This window comes from Beta vulgaris, chromosome 3 (genome assembly GCF_026745355.1).
Source record: "Beta vulgaris subsp. vulgaris cultivar EL10 chromosome 3, EL10.2, whole genome shotgun sequence".
Taxonomy (NCBI): Eukaryota; Viridiplantae; Streptophyta; class Magnoliopsida; order Caryophyllales; family Amaranthaceae; genus Beta; species Beta vulgaris.
The window spans coordinates 53,390,277-53,396,623 of NC_079204.1; the positions used below are offsets into that span (position 1 = coordinate 53,390,277).

A 6,347-nucleotide genomic window follows, 5' to 3' on the forward strand; every position below is an offset into this window, starting at 1 on the left:
TTATATTGAACGTTAATGGAAAAAAAGTTTACGCATTTCCTTTTTCAATCTGAGTGATTGACTACTAATAACACTATTTTAATGTCACATTAATAAGTATTTTACGATGGGGTTTATTGAGAAAAAAGGCATGCGTGGAAAATGTTCACATGAACACCATTACTATCAATTTTAACAATATATACATGATAATGCATAAACACAATATGTTGCAATTATGAACACCATTTCTATCTATTAGTGTATAATCTTAATTTGTGTGACTTATCATCCAATAAAATCATATATATAATAAACCTTATAACAAGTATAAATTACCCAAAACAAATATTATATTGAACGTTAAAAAGTTTACGCATTTCCTTTTTCAATCTGAGTGATTGACTACTAATAACACTATTTTAATGTCACATTAATAAGTAATTTACGATGTGGTTTATTAAGAGAAAAGGCATGCGTGGAAAATGTTCACATGAACACCATTTCTATCAATTATGACAATACATGACAATGCAGAAACACAATATGTTGCTTCGGCGGACACAAGTTTTTTGAACTTACAACGTAATGCCACCTTAACATGACATTAAAATGGTGTTTACGACGCCTTCATTAGTCAACAAACCGATACTAATTACACTAAACATATGAATGTATGATAAAACTTAATTATTGGTTGTCAGTTTTTTATACACCAAAACCATCATTTCTTCAAGATAAACAATATCTATTAGTGTATAATCTTAATTTATGTGACTTATCATCCAATAAAATCATGTATATACTAATAAACCTTATAACATGTATAAATTACCCAAAACGAATATTATATTGAACGTTAATGGAAATAAGTTTACGCATATTAATTCTTTTTTCACATCTAAATGATTGACTACTAATAACACTATTTTAATGTCACAATAATAAGTAATTTACGACGTAGTTTATTAAGAAAAAAGGCATGTGTGGAAAATGTTCACATGAACACAATTTCTATCCATTTTGACACTACATGACATTGCAGAAACAAAATATGTTGCTTAGTTGGACATAATATTTTTGAACTTATAACGTAAATCCACCTTAACACCATTAGATATGTTGTTGACAATATAGCGGAAACGATAAACACAATATGATGCTTCATTTTATATACAAAATGATTAGTTCACATATTCATAAAACCATAATCATACAAAGTACTTAAAATTATCCATACAACCATTATAATGCTAAGTGAGGTACTTAAAATTACACTTGCATTAGATCGTTACAAAAGAAAGCAATCCGACGCACAAAATACAACGAACATGTCATCCTCCACCACCCCTGACTTGCATTAAACTGTCGGCTACAATTATGAACAAAAATTGTTAGAATTAAAATGTAGCTCATAAACTTAAAAGTAAAGACGCACAATATGTAACTTAAATTAGATACAAGTAAAGACAATATCAGCTTCACAAATTCTTATATATATGATTCTTATTTATTTCTAGTGTGATTCTAAAGACAATAAGTGTGATTTTTATTGGTTGTACGAAAACAAGGTTTTACTCAAAGTTAACACTTACCTGAGGTAGAAAATAGCCGCAAAGTTCTATAATACAAAGATGATAATTCTATTTGGTTCTCAAAGTTCCTGAAAGTTCTTAAATTTGCGAAAATTAACCAATTTCAAGAAGTAAAAAGTCAAATTTCAGAACAAAAATCACCATCAAATAAGTCGTATCAAATTTCAGAGCATAAAACCCACTCAATTTTCTCTAACACCACCATAAAACCAGACACGAAATTTGGAAGTGTAGAGTCTAACACCACCACAAAACCCACTCAATTACAATGAAATTTAATAAAATGCTAGTTATAATACACGAAATTAAGACATGTTTAGAACTTTAAGACATGCAATTTTCATTAATTAAACCCAGGAAAACCCACGAAATTTCATGATGTAAACCCACGCAATTTTCAAGTAATTAAACATACCTTCAATTCACGAAAAACACAGTTAAGCCTCTTTCCGGCGAATTTTCTGGCGAATTCCGGCTTGAAACCTTCCGGTTCCGGTGGGTGGGATGATGATTGAGGTTGAGGAGTTAGGTTGAGGAGAGAGATAAAATTATTATTAAATAAACTAACTTATGGAATGAAAGGGAATACCCCATTCCTATGCTTTTGCATTCCATCCTACTAAATCATTTAAAATGACAATATTGCCCCTGATATAGGCAAAGTTGCCTATATCTGATATAGTTTTATCAGGACTCGTCCATTGTCCTGGCCCTTCATTAACTATTTTCTTACTTAAACCCTTCAAATATGCCGATCTTGGGCTCCTTAGACCTTGTATGAGATACGTAGACTTCCAACCCTGCTCCAAAGCGCACCAACTCCACCTAAGTTGCTCCGGGCTTCCAAAAAAGCCTAAAATTAGAGAGAGGGGAGTTCATTCATCATAAACGGGATGTACCATGTGAACGGTACACCCAAAAGTAATTTTATTTCATTGGAAACTTCTTTAGTATATTTTGCTCATTTGGATGATTTCAAATGAGCAACAAGGAAAAGAATATTGTTGATGTACCATGGTCAAGGTACACTGTACACCTGAGTGTATAATAGAAACATTAGAGAGAGGTTTGTGATTGCATTCAAACCCTTGTGATTGCATTCAAAAGAGGAATGTGTTGTGAAACATTTAAAAAAGGAAATGGTGCTTATATTATGAGTCATTCAAAAGACGAAAATGGTCCATATATTATGAAATAGAGATAGTATGTAATTTTTTTTTGAGGGGGTAGTATGTACTTAACAAGGCAAAATTTAAATCTCATCACCAATGCTCGTCGGGTAACTATATTTCCCTCCTCAATATTCATACCCCTTGTATTTGTTGTCCTTGTGTATATCATTTTGTGGGGATAACTCGACATTTAATCCTTATCCAAATCCCTCAAAAAAAAAAGTTATAGTTCAGTACTCTCTGCCTACAAACATTTGGTTTTATTATAGATATTAGGAAAATGGTTTATTTTTCTAATATGTTTATGAAAATATTATTAGCTGTTAGGAAATGTAAACATAATGACATTATCATAACTCATAAGCATCTTTGAAAAAATAGTAAAAAAATTATTAGAAGAGACGGTTTAATTTTAATATTGAATTAGACCTAGTAACTAAATGAATTAAACTAGTCACCGAAAGAAATTAACCTAGTCATTATTAGACTAATTCTCTTTTTAATATTGAGCTTACCATTACCTAATTTTAATTTAAAAGTAGGCGGTCTCTTACAAGACAAACTCAACATAAAATTGTTGCACACGGCACAACATAATGCTTTCCTAATATTATTAATAGTTTTCGTTGTCTTCAATTACATCTTTGAAATCCGCCACAAAAAAGATAATCATTTGATCATTAATATCTTTAATTTCATAGTATTAGTGAATTATTAAGGTTGATATTATGAAAATATACTTTGAAAAAATCCACCAAAAACATATATATACTACCTCTGTTTTTATTTAGTTGCAACGTTTTGACTTTCACGCTTGCCAATGTACAATTTCAAATCGTTTTATCTCTAATTGTATGTAAGTAAAAATTATAAAAATTTGATATTATGAAAGCTTACATCGAAACGAATCAAACAAGACCCCACATGACTATATTTTGTTTAACATATAAATCAATAAATGTGGTCAAATAAGAGAACATAAATAGTGCAATTTGTCAAACGTTGCAACTAAAAAAGAACGGAGGTAGTATTTATATATCAGTGAAAAGTAATATGGTGAAAGATCTTCAACTTTTGGACCCTTTTTTTCAAATGTCGTAACATAATAACTGTAACAAATGGATATTATTTGTGATGTATAAAATATTCATTTATTACGTTTATTTTGATATAAAGAAAGTAATTAATTTGAGACAAACTAGTAATATACACACGTAGGATATATTTGGTGTATGAAAATACCGTCTTAACATACTATTTCAATTATAAGAGTGTCACTTCAAAAATAGCATAAATAAATATGTTGAGACAATCTCAATATAAGACTGTCACATTTAAAAGTATTTGGTCTATAAGTCAACTCTTAAATTTGGTATCCATATAAAAATACTAAAATATCCTCACTCACATAATAATTAGTAATTAATTATAAAATGAGAACGTATTGTGTCGGACTCGTCCGACCATAATCTTTTGTCGGACGACTTTCAGGTGGTTCCAATTTTTTTCAGTTAGTCTTCATTTTTTTTCAGGTAGTCTTCATTTTGTTTTCAGGTAGTCTTCATTTTGTTTTCAGTTGGTTTTTGTACTCCAGTTAGACTTACTTTGGGTTTCAGTTGATCTTTATTCTTTTTCAGGTAGTCTTCATTTTTTTTCAGGTAGTCTTCATTCTTTTTCAGGTAGTCCAACTGAAAAAAAACAAAGTCCAACTGAAACACAACAAAGTCCAACTGAAAGAAACACAAAGTCCAACTGAAAGAAAACAAAGTCCAACTGAAACAAAACAAAAGTCCAACTGAAACAAAATAAAGTCCAACGGAAACAAAACAAAGTCTAACTGAAACAAAACAAAGTCCAACTGAAACACAATAAAGTCCAACTGAAACAAATCTAAGCTACGAAGAAGGAGAGAGAAAATAAAATGATGAAGAAGATGAAGAAGAAGAGACAAACCTGTAGATTGTATATCTCATAATCACAGACTCGTGACCACCACAACCATTTTGTTTAATGAAGAAGATGAAGAAGAAGAGTCAGGTGTGATCTCGCAACTGGCCATGTTGTCGAACTTCATGAAGAATTCTTTCCATCAAAATCTTTTGCCATTTATTGATGTAAAGGGAATAATACTTATATTATTAGATATAGTCGAATAATTGCATCAACTTCTAGTCATATCATATACACTAATATAGGCCGTGCAACTCGAAAAGGCCATCAAAATCATTTAATCTAGACAAGAGGAGAGAGATTGATGAATTCTTCAACTGGTGGCCTTTGAAAGCGTTCGCGGGAGACTGGGACTTGCTTCTTCTGTGCTTCTCTTTTTTCTTCAACATGATTTTTTTTTATTCACTCATCCTCTTTCTTTGTTCAGATTTGTTTGTTGTTGCAGTCGCAGAGGTACGTTGTTGATGTCGTCGTCAACTTGCCGTCCGACGAAAAGTATTGGGTCAGACGGTCAGGTCTGACCCAATACTTTCACTTATAAAATTGATGCAAACATTATTTAACTAATGGATTTCGCTATATATGTAAGTAATTTTTTTTTTGTTGAATACAATTGACATCAAATTTTCTTTAGAATAAGTTCTTTACCTATTACTTGATATTATTAGATGTAATAATAGTAATTTGTTTTTTATTTACTCTTGCAATATGAGTTTACCATAAGATAAGAGTGAATTGTGATTAATAAACTCTATGCCATTAATCGATCCTAATGGTGTTCCAAAATAAAGCTCAAATGAGATATGCCAGCCCAAATGCTTGGGACTTGGGTTATTGGCAGAGTATTTAATTTGTCCTCGTTTATGGGCCTTGTATGTTTTCATTCCCATTCAGCTTCAGCCCACTTACAGAAAATGTATTATTTTGGGTGCTGCCACTTGCATAAAATGTGAAGAGACGAAGAAATATAAAAGGGGTAGTTTTTGCATTGTTTGATATTATTCCCCTGTTCCTATTTGACGTTTATACTTGAAATATTTTATTTGACGAGAGAGAAAATTTGACCAATTATGAGTTTTGATCGATATGTATGCAACAAAAAATAGCTACATGGACTCGTTTAAAATTTGTCTCGACTCGCATTTCATAATGTGATCCTTTTTTTTCCTACTTATTTATTGTCATCTATTAGCTTATGTTTTGAGTAAAATATTACAAAGATTATATTGGCTTAGTGGATACTTTCATTAATATTAGAGCATCTCCAATGAAAAGCAACAACTAGTTCTAGCTTGAATGTGACCCACTTTGCCAACTAAACTCTTATTCTTGCATATGATTGGTAATTTAACAAATGGGTCCCACTACTTTTAAAGCAAGTTATATAGCTTGTTTGAAGCAACATTGCTCACCCAAGCTATATTGCTTGTTTTACTCCAATGATTGGGCTACTAGCTAGAAACTTTTATGAATTGCAAGCAAGTCCTATTTTACAACCATTGGAGATGCTCTTAAGACTTTAGGTCTCATGTTTAAGTCTTGCAATGACAATATATTCCTAGATTGTGTGAAATCCATCAAGAGAAAGCGTCCCATCTTGCATGAAGTATAAACATTCTTGAATCTTGACAAAACCTTTATATATATAGTA

The 6,347-nt window shown here is 31.1% G+C and overlaps 1 long non-coding RNA gene across 1 annotated transcript; it reads right to left on the reverse strand.

Annotated features, from left to right (window-relative positions):
• Positions 1 to 1,118: 1,118 nt before the first annotated feature.
• Positions 1,119 to 6,060, reverse strand: LOC109134537 (uncharacterized). The gene is made up of 3 exons (XR_007272058.2): positions 4,700 to 6,060; positions 1,990 to 2,427; positions 1,119 to 1,351 (listed from the first exon to the last, which is right to left on the reverse strand). It is a non-coding gene; the product is annotated as an uncharacterized LOC109134537 (long non-coding RNA).
• Between the last annotated feature and the right edge of the window lie 287 nt (positions 6,061 to 6,347).